Here is a 9,907-nt window from a genome sequence, read left to right as displayed (position 1 = left end):
TCTCTCTTTAATGAACTACTAACTGTCCCCCGTTTTAATTGATGTGACATTTGAGCCATTTATCTCTGACATTTCAATGAAGGATGATTCTCAGCCTTGCCATTTACTTTTTTTGTGCTATTTTCTAAGAGTCATTTGCATTTTTCTTCTCTAAACCTGCTTTTTGTCTCTCATTAGCTAATTAGAGGAACATGCACAATTAATAAAAATGAACATAACCTAGTTTGATAAAGGCTTGATGAGGGATAATCAGGAAATCAGTGTTTTTCTAACATTTACCAGAAATGATGTGAGAGGCTATCTGTGGTAAAAGGTGACTTCCATGAAGGCTTGTAACCTTTATCCACATACCAACATGTAGCCTACAGTGTGCCTGGGACAACTTATGTTCGCAGCATGGGGAGAATCAAGCTCAATTAATCAGCATATGATTGCAGTAAGCAGCCCCCTCTGCTGGATCTTTGGAGCCACACTGTTTGAAGCCATTACAATGCTGCATTCACTGGCTACTTTTATCATATGTGCATCTATAAATCCCACACGATAAAAAATATATATATAAATATTGTTATATTGCATTTAATTAAAAACAATTATCTCAATAAAATGTTTCCTGTGGTTTTTTTTTCTAAAATTGCATGACAATTTAAATCAACACAACCCGCATTTTTAGTGTTTGTAAAAAAAAATGTATCAGTAAAAGATTTATTTTTCAAAACAGGAAAGAGTTTAGCCAGCGAATGGCCTCCGGTGCGTGTGAGTGACATAAAAAAATCTCTGTACACTCGATTGTTTTCCATAACGACACATATTTTTAATCTTTTTAGATATCCTTTAAAAACACGTCTCCATTGATGACAACTGTTCCTTTGATTGTGAGTGGTATCACTGCCAAGGTGTGGTGCCCTGTCTGTGCCGGCAGCAGGGCTGATATCTTTTGTTTAGGACTCAAAGAGCTCCTTTTCCTGTTCAGCTTCCCTCACTATTTTTGTTTGTGCGAGGTGTCGATAGATTTATATGTTGCACAGCTTCCTCTTAGAGCACACTGCCAGATGTTTGCCAGAATAACAACCCTATTTCTCTCTTTTGTAAAATATTTGAAACCATAATGAACAAGGCTTGTTTATTAGGAGTTTTGTGCATCCGGTGATGTGCGATTGTCATCTGCCCGTCTTTCTTCCTGTGTTCACTCTCATGTTAGCGTGGGAGGAGTTGAAGTCATTTATGATATCAGATAGTCTCTTGGAGAGCATGAACGTCCTGACAGACAGAACAACCGCCATCCTCTCACACAGTGGTGTGTGTGAGTGTGCATTTTAATCAGCAAAAAAAAAAAAGAAGCCCTGTGGGCCTCACACTGCACATTGAGGAGGTTTGGGGGCTTTAATCAGAGTATAAAAATCTTCTGTCTGCTTTTCTAAATCAAACTGATCTCAGGATGAAATAAATAAATGACCTTTCAATTAGTCATTTTTACTTTTATACTTCCACTCCTCTCAAAAGAATTAGCCTGATCGCCGCGTAAGCTCCTCCACAACCACAAAGATGTGGCAGAAACGTCTCTGCACCCTCAAGTGTCCACTTGTTTAACGCGCCTGTGTGCTCCTGTCCCTCCATCTCTGATACGATGTGGCTTCTCTATTTTACTGTTGACGCGGCGCTATGAATGTCTGAGCGTTTTGCAAATGAAGAGGCTTGAACTCCTGACAGGCAGTGTCGCCGCCACCATGACACACTGGCCCGCACATGCTGTGCGGCATAATGATGGCATTAGGATCCAGTGATAATATCAGGACGCACTTCAGATAAATGACTGATAAACCAGGGGTTGTGCCTCGCGTATTACACGCTTGACAGAGCAGCTAATCAGTGTCCAAGTGACTGCTATTACATAAATCATGAGCTCGACTTTGATGCATATTCCAACGGTGTTCCCTATTCATCACGTCATCTGGGGAAGATTCTCTGGATGACTGGCTGCCGGGCCAACACACGTTTTAAGAGCACATTATGTTTTCATTAGAATTTGATATGATCCATTCCAGTGTTGATTTGATTTTACGCGCTTGGGTCATTTGATAGTGGGCTACTCAGGATAGGGGGTGCATTGTTTCACTGGGCGGGCTGTTTCCTTTCACTGGTTACTCTTATTGGCAGGATGCTTTATTTTCTTTTATTAAAAACAATCAGTTTTATGCACAAGTCTTGTTTTGTTGCATATTTAAGAACCTCCTTAACCCTTGCTCTGTCATTTTCCAAAGCTATCTGTGAATAAAGCATAACAATATTTCACTTAGCAACAAAACCACGCCACGCTCGCAGATGAAGTTGGAGAGCAAATATTGGGTGTTGAAGTGAGTCGCCGCGTATGTTTTATTCTCCGGTATTGGGGTCAGAGGATGTGGAGGTGGGGGGTGTTAATTTAATCCCCATTCTTACCCTGAGCATGGCCACACTCTCTGAGGAGCTTTATCTCTGACAACTGTGTCAAATTAGAGAGACCACGAGCCCCTCATAAAGAATATGTCTGTCAGACTACATTGTTCCCAGCCCCTGAAATATACGGCGAAGGGGGACCAAAAATAGAAGATAACACCTAAGTTCCACTGTTGGACATGATGAAATAATTTTCCAACCACGTGATCCTGACATTGAGGAAATAATAAAACTGTAATGTTTTTTATTTTCCTTTGCTCGGATCTCAACAGGTTTTGTTGTGTTTGGGGAGAAAACGCCTGAATTTTGACGCTAAGGAAATGCTTGAACAGACCTTTATAAGAAAACTTTAAAGTCAATCACTCATCCCGATTCTGCTGGGCTGTATAATTGATGGGGGTGTTACATTCCATTAAACATGGCATATAACTCCAGGTCAGTCCAGTCTAATAAGTGCCCATCATTTATCTCCCTGGTACCATCGCTTTAGCACAGTCAAACATGTAAAACAACTCTTAATGTTCTCCCCAGTCCCCTATGGGTGTTTCTCCCTGTTATCTTCACTGCCTCTATCCTACAGGGACTCCCTCTGGAGACAACATTTTCATAGACCTTTGACCTAAACCATATTTTCCATTTGAATGCTCCAACTAGTGAATATTTACAAGCATGTTTAATATATAATAGATCTCATCTGTGAGTATCAAGGAGCCATTTTCTGCTCAGTCAGGTTCTGGCGTCGGCCTCGGCCTCTCGTTTGTGGTAATTTTGACCCCTCTTAAAAACAAAATGACCTGTGCCTCATTTAGGCCAAGTAGTATGCATACGTACTGCACAAGTCCTGGGGGCATACATGTTTATAACAAGAAAAGCTGGCAGTCTCGAATGTAAACATCTTAGCTCTGTAATATTATTGTATCAGTAAAGTCCCAGAAGGTGGGAGATTTAATAATGTGGGTGGATTATATAAGAGAGAGAAATAAAGCAGTAATTTGAAATTGTTTGGGGACCTTTTGTGTCAATGGTTATAGAGGCTAAGGGACAACTCCTTTCCCTCAGGCCAATGTTAAAAAGCCAATGACTTTTCCTGTTCACACGCAGCATTTTGGAATCTACATGAATTACCACCAGAGGCTTTTATTGTGTGATTAGCAATACATAATAAATTTGATTCTATTATCGCGCGTGAAAAAAAATTCTGAATGAAGGCGGTGGAAAAAAGGGAAGAACGTGTTGATGCATAATGTCTGCCATGAAGTGAATTAATATACGTTTGCAAGAGAAACAGATCTCGGGTTCTGCCTCTCCGGCTCTTATACAACCACGGGGTTTTTAATCTCTTTCTTGCCGATGAAAGTCCCAGTAATTGCTATATTTCCCTTTTTGTTTCAAGGACCTTTGATGATCCCTTGGCTTGCATCAGAGGGCAAAGTCATTAGTGGAGAAATGAGCTCAAGTGAGGAGAAAGAGATTGCGGGGCTCCCAGCGTGATTGGAAACTTTGGCTCATACTGGATCCTAATTTCAATTCAATTTTCAATATATGTTTGAGAGATAAAGGACAATTAGAAAATATGTACTTAGAAAAACTGGTGACTTTAACTGTTCCTGTTGAGCGTTTTGTACACATTTAAAAAATGATGATAGAAATGTGCTTGTGAGTTAATATGAAACAATTTCCCTAATATTTATAATCTTATTACAGATATTAAAGTTTATAACCTCTTATATATTGGTAACACTTTACAATAAGGGCCCTTTTTATTAAGTGCATTATTAAACAATAAATGAAATATTAACAACTGCTTATACATATTATGTAATGCATTACTAAGCAGACCCCCCCAGCCCTTTGTCCTAACCTCAAAGAGACAGGTAACAATAACAGTGACATTAATATAGAGGCCCTGTGTTTATTGATGCTTAATAATGATTACTATTGCAAGAACACATCATAAATAGAGTAAAACTAACCTGTCTCACGGCGGTCTAAATGACGTTAATAAAGTGACCATTTGTTTATTAATGCTTAACAGTGCGCAAAGTAACGTTAATAAAGAGACTCTGTTCATTAATACCTTATAATGCACAAAGTAACGTTAGTAAATGACAATTTGTTTATTAATGCTTAATAATGCACAAAGTAAGATTAATAAAGGGGTTCTGTGTTCATTAATGCCTTATATTACACAAATTAACCTTAATAATAATATGACAATGTGTTTATTAAGGCTTAATAATGCACAAAAAACATCAATAAAGGGACTCTTTGTTAACTAATGCTTTATAATGCACAAAGCAACGTTAATAATATATGACAATGTGTTTATTAAGGCTTAATAATGCACAAAGTAACATTAATAAAGGGACTCTTTGTTCATTAGTGCCTTATAATGCACAAAGTCACTTTAATAAGACAATTTTTTTTATGTTTAATAATGCACAAAGTAAGATTAATAAAGGGACTCTGTGTTCATTAATGCCTTATATTACACAAATTAACCTTAATAATAATATGACAATGTGTTTATTATGGCTTAATAATGCACAAAATAACATCAATAAAGGGACTCTTTGTTAACTAATGCTTTATAATGCACAAAGCAACGTTAATACTATATGACAATGTGTTTATTAAGGCTTAATAATGCACAAAGTAACATTAATAAAGGGACTCTGTTCATTAGTGCCTTATAATGCACAAAGTCACTTTAATAAGACAATTTGTTTATTGATGTTTAATAATGCACAAAGCAACGTTGTTATGGGGACTCTTTGTCCATTAATTCCTTATAATGCAAAAAATAAAATTAATAATAAGACATTTTGTTTGTTAAGGCTTAATAATGCACAAAGTAACGCTATTAAAGAGACTCTTTGTTCATTAATGCCTTATAATGCACAAAGTAACATTAATAATAAGACAATTTGTTTATTGATGCTTAATAATGCACGAAGTAATATTGATAAAGGGACTCTTAGTTTATTTATGCCTTAGAATGCACATAGTAATGTTAATAATATGAAAATATTTGTATTAATACTTAATTATGCAAGAAGTAACATTAATAAAGGGACTCTTTGTTTCTTACAATGCCTTACAATGCACAAAGTAACGTTAATAATAACAATAAAAAAGTTATTAATGCTTAATGATGCACTAAATCACGTTAATAAAGGGGCATTTTTTGTAAAGTGTTGACATTATATTTTATTCTCAAAAAAAATGAAAGTTTCATGTTAAATTTAGTTTTCTTTCCACAGCTGGAGATTTACCTAGTTTAAAATGCACAAGTAAACAATAACCTTTACTCATAACATTATTTTATAAACCAGCTAATACATAGTTATGGGTCACTCAAAATTAGAATATATCTAACATTAAATATTTGTAGACTACAAGTGTCCAGGGCATTGTAATGCTAAAACCGTACTTAATAATACAAATGATGTTTTTTTCTTCTGAAATATAAAATGTTTGTGTAAAGAAAACCATTAGCTGATAACTCTACATTATTAATCCAGATTTTTTTGTTATTGTTAGAAATTATCTTCTCATTTATTAGTTTTCCTTTTCTTTTCAACATGATAAATACATAATCAGTCACCATGTTTTACCATTATACATATCTCCAATTAAAATAATTTATTCATATTTTAGATTTAGGCAACTGAAAGGTTTCAAACAAAATCCATCAGAATCTGGAGCTAGAACACAAAGCGGTTACATTTCACAGCAGCTAAACTGGCAATATGTTTTATGTTATCGTCCTGCAATCATCATCAAGTTGTTCAGGGAGGGGAGGGGGTGGGGGTTGCGCAGGGACATGTGAAATATGAAATCCTGTCAATCAAAGCGCGGCGTACAACGCTCGGTTGCGGTTGGGTGACAGTGGCTCTTTCATGTAAATCACAGATATTAGAAATAAAAGACAGGCCTGTTGACTTGTTCCATGCTGGGAATCGGTGGCCCAGCATGTGTTGCTCTGTCTGTGCTTCGCTCTCCCGTGGAACCGCCGTCCCCTGAGCCCTAGCACTGATCCCTGGGGTGCACTGCATATAATTACCCACAATCCACCCTGAAACAGCTCTCATTTACAGTAATCAACAGTCTGCACTTCAAAGGATTCATGTGGCATCAGACACCGAGAGCCAGTGTGTGTTATTACAAAGTATTATTATTATTGCCTCACAGTTACCTTTGCATAGTGGCGCTGATGACTGTGTTAACTAAGGAGATGATGAGATGCCTGCTTGTTTCTTCCTTTTTTTGTGCCCATTAAGAGCTGATGAGGCCAAAGATGATTTGCTATCTGCTGTTAGGAACTTCAAAAGGAGCTCGGTTCAGTATGAGGTCTGAACAACAGCAGCAAGAGCATCGGATGTTTAATATTATACGGGAGGGGTGAGGAGAGACGGGCTAAGCTTCATCAAGGGCTTAAATTTACATGACTAACAAATTCAGACGGCGAGGAGGAAATGCAAGATCATTTGATCATTTGGCAGACGTGATGGTGGTCTCTGTGATAGTGGTCATTATCATAAACAGAAGCCGTCATTAGGCTTGATTTCAGATAATGGTCAGCGTGGAAGCCATTTTAGCCCAAGAAAAGGCTCTCCCCATTAAAGGCATATTAAGTGAATTAACTGGCATCATGAGCAAAGAACCACTGTGTGGTATTGCCTGGAACGTAATGCTCTTATAATGTGAAGCCATTTCTCTTGACTGGAGACAAGTCGGCCAGTTTACATATGTGATTATTTGCTTCGACTGTTTGGAATTTACTTTAGTGTAAGACATTTAAACATGAAATTAACAGAACATTTTTGGGACAAATTTCTAAACTATTAAGTGTTTAAATAACATAAGATGCAAATGTTTTACACTGAAAACAGGTTGCATTCATCAGTAAATTTCGTCTGGTTAAAATGTTCTGCAATAACATATTTAACAACATTATTGCACTTTTTAAAAATAGAACACTACTGCTTAAATTTATAACTTAATCTAATTCAGAATTTCCTCTTACCTCATGGCAAAATGGCTGCTGTGCATCCACAGAGAACACCTTCAGACATGACATCCTCTGCTCTCTGGTGGGAGGAACAGCGCCCTGCACAGAAGTTGCCTCTGACCCTCTGGCACTGCTGGGCCTCATCATTGCCGGTCCATTAGGGATGCTGGAGCAGGTCTCAAAACGGGCGCGGCTGCACCGCATTACTCCTACCACTCACTGCTGGCAGGTCCCCTAGTGGCCAGGTCATGTCATGGCATGGGTGCCCTGTGAGTGAGCTTGTAGCAGGTCTGCCCTTGACATGCTCCCCTTCTCCTCCTCCTTCTTCTCCTCGACGGAAAAGAGAGAGCAGACTGTCCGGATGGGGCACTGGGGGTGCCAGCTGGTGCCAGCTGCGAAGGGAAGTATCCAAGGTGGCGGACACCTGTCCTAACTTGCGCCCCCCAGCTCCCACAATGCATCTGCTGCAGCCCTACAGACCCATCGTGGGGAAATGAGGCGCTAACCTTGAGGAGAAATGCTCCCAGCAACGCATTAAGAGAGGCCCTAATTGCTGAGTGCTAGCACTGCCAAATGACATTAGGAAGTGCTGTCGTTTACTTTAACATAATGGCTCAGCGTGTTTTTTGGCTAAACTTCCTTCGCTTCTCCGAGGTGTTTCACCACAGTCGCCATTTTGGCCCTGTCACGGCCAATCAGCGGAAGACTGGAGGATGACAGGGACTCTCGAGTACATTGCAAAAACATTAAAAGTCTAGAATTGAACATATTTATATAAATGTAAGGCACTCGTAGAAGTGCCATTTGTGAAGTAGCAAAAGCCTTTGCAGTACCAGCCGGATGAGTTATTGTTTTATTTATTCTCTGTTTAAAAAAGGAATCAACCCTCTTGCTTGTGTGGCGTTGTCGTTTCAAAGAAATACCAACACAGTCCACTCAGTGTGATTAAATTAAACAAGCACGCTCATTACATTATGCATACTGTAATAAGAATAGCCCTGACCGGTCTGTGGCCGTATAGCAGGCTCCACAGAGACTGATCACATGTTTTGCTGCTGTACTAGATTTTTTGGGGCACCCATTAGCAGAACAAAAATCACCTTTGATTTAATGAAAGGTCCTCATTTGCTTACCGGCTCCCCTCACTTACGGGCACATGGTTAAATTAAGCACCCGTGTGCCCCCCCACCCCCCACCCACCACCCCATCGCTGCCTCCATTCGAAGGAGACGCCGTCCTCTGTCCTGCAGTATAACGCTGTGATGATTCTATGATCTGGTGTTTCAAGTCTGCGGGAGTGTCAGAAATCCACTGCAAGGTGCTTCTAATTGCAGATACACCTCAGCACTTGAAAGTAATGAATGTGAGCACGGTGAAACCTCCAAGGATCAAACGCTAGTAATACATCATCAGTTCTGAAAAGGGTAATTCGTTTCCCTTCGCCAAGCAAAATATTAGAAGTTCAGACAGGGGGTTTTATTATTAATTTATTCTTCCCCCAAAACATGATTTTGTAATTGAAGAGCTATGAATAAAGTAACCCATATATCTCAGAGAGCTGCTATGCATTCGTTGACTAGACGTGGGATTTGAGTGTGTAAATATTTTCTGTAGCAAAGCGCAACAAGGATGATTCTTCCTCAAATACGCTTTGGTGATATCTTTGATTGGATTTGGAGCCATGTATTTCCCCAGATCACGGCAAATCACTCTTTATTGCGTCTGGTCTGATCTATAGTGTTATTTACTGTACTTTTAGCAGGCTTAACTCCTTGAATTTGTTTGACGTTTTGTTCAAATAAAATCCTCTTCTTCCTGGTAAGTCTGTTGTAATTGTTTTGTCTTAAACTGAACAGGTTTCAAATTGAAAAGACATTTGTAGCGTTTTACGCTCCCACACACTCGCTCAGAAATGTTCATGGAAACGATCCAGTGTTGTTCCTAAACTTTGCTTCACCTGATCCCTCTGAAGAGCATCACCTCCAGTCACAACTGGGCAATTGTGCCACAGGGACTCAGTCAAAATAAGTCCAGCAGTTCACTAGGAGACGGCCTCTTGCTGTTGATTGACCTCAGTAGCTGCCAATCTGTTGACCCCAGGAACATCGGGGTAAGAAGTTCAAAGCCCAGCTGTCCACGCATGATCTCTCCGTCTAGGCCACAGTCGTGCACTGCAGGGGTCACATCCCCCCGCTGCCGCAAACTGGTCTTCACTCAAAGAAAAATCAGGATATGCAGCTCTCCTTCAATGTTGCTCTAAACCACTGATCGCCAGTTGAGCACAGAGTGTTTGTGTGTTTGGGGGATGTAATTTACAGCCCTGTGATGAATGCAAGCTAGTGAACTCGTGCAGGGACCAGAGCTACGGCTGCTCATGGCATCTGCTCGCACGGTCGCTGAGGAGCGAGCATAACAATGTGCCATTCACGGGCCAGATGATGTCCAACAGCGAAGAAG

Source organism: Nothobranchius furzeri, chromosome 12, assembly GCF_043380555.1.
Source record: "Nothobranchius furzeri strain GRZ-AD chromosome 12, NfurGRZ-RIMD1, whole genome shotgun sequence".
Taxonomy (NCBI): Eukaryota; Metazoa; Chordata; class Actinopteri; order Cyprinodontiformes; family Nothobranchiidae; genus Nothobranchius; species Nothobranchius furzeri.
The sequence above is the reverse complement of the archived record's forward strand: the minus strand, read 5'-3'. Positions refer to the sequence as shown.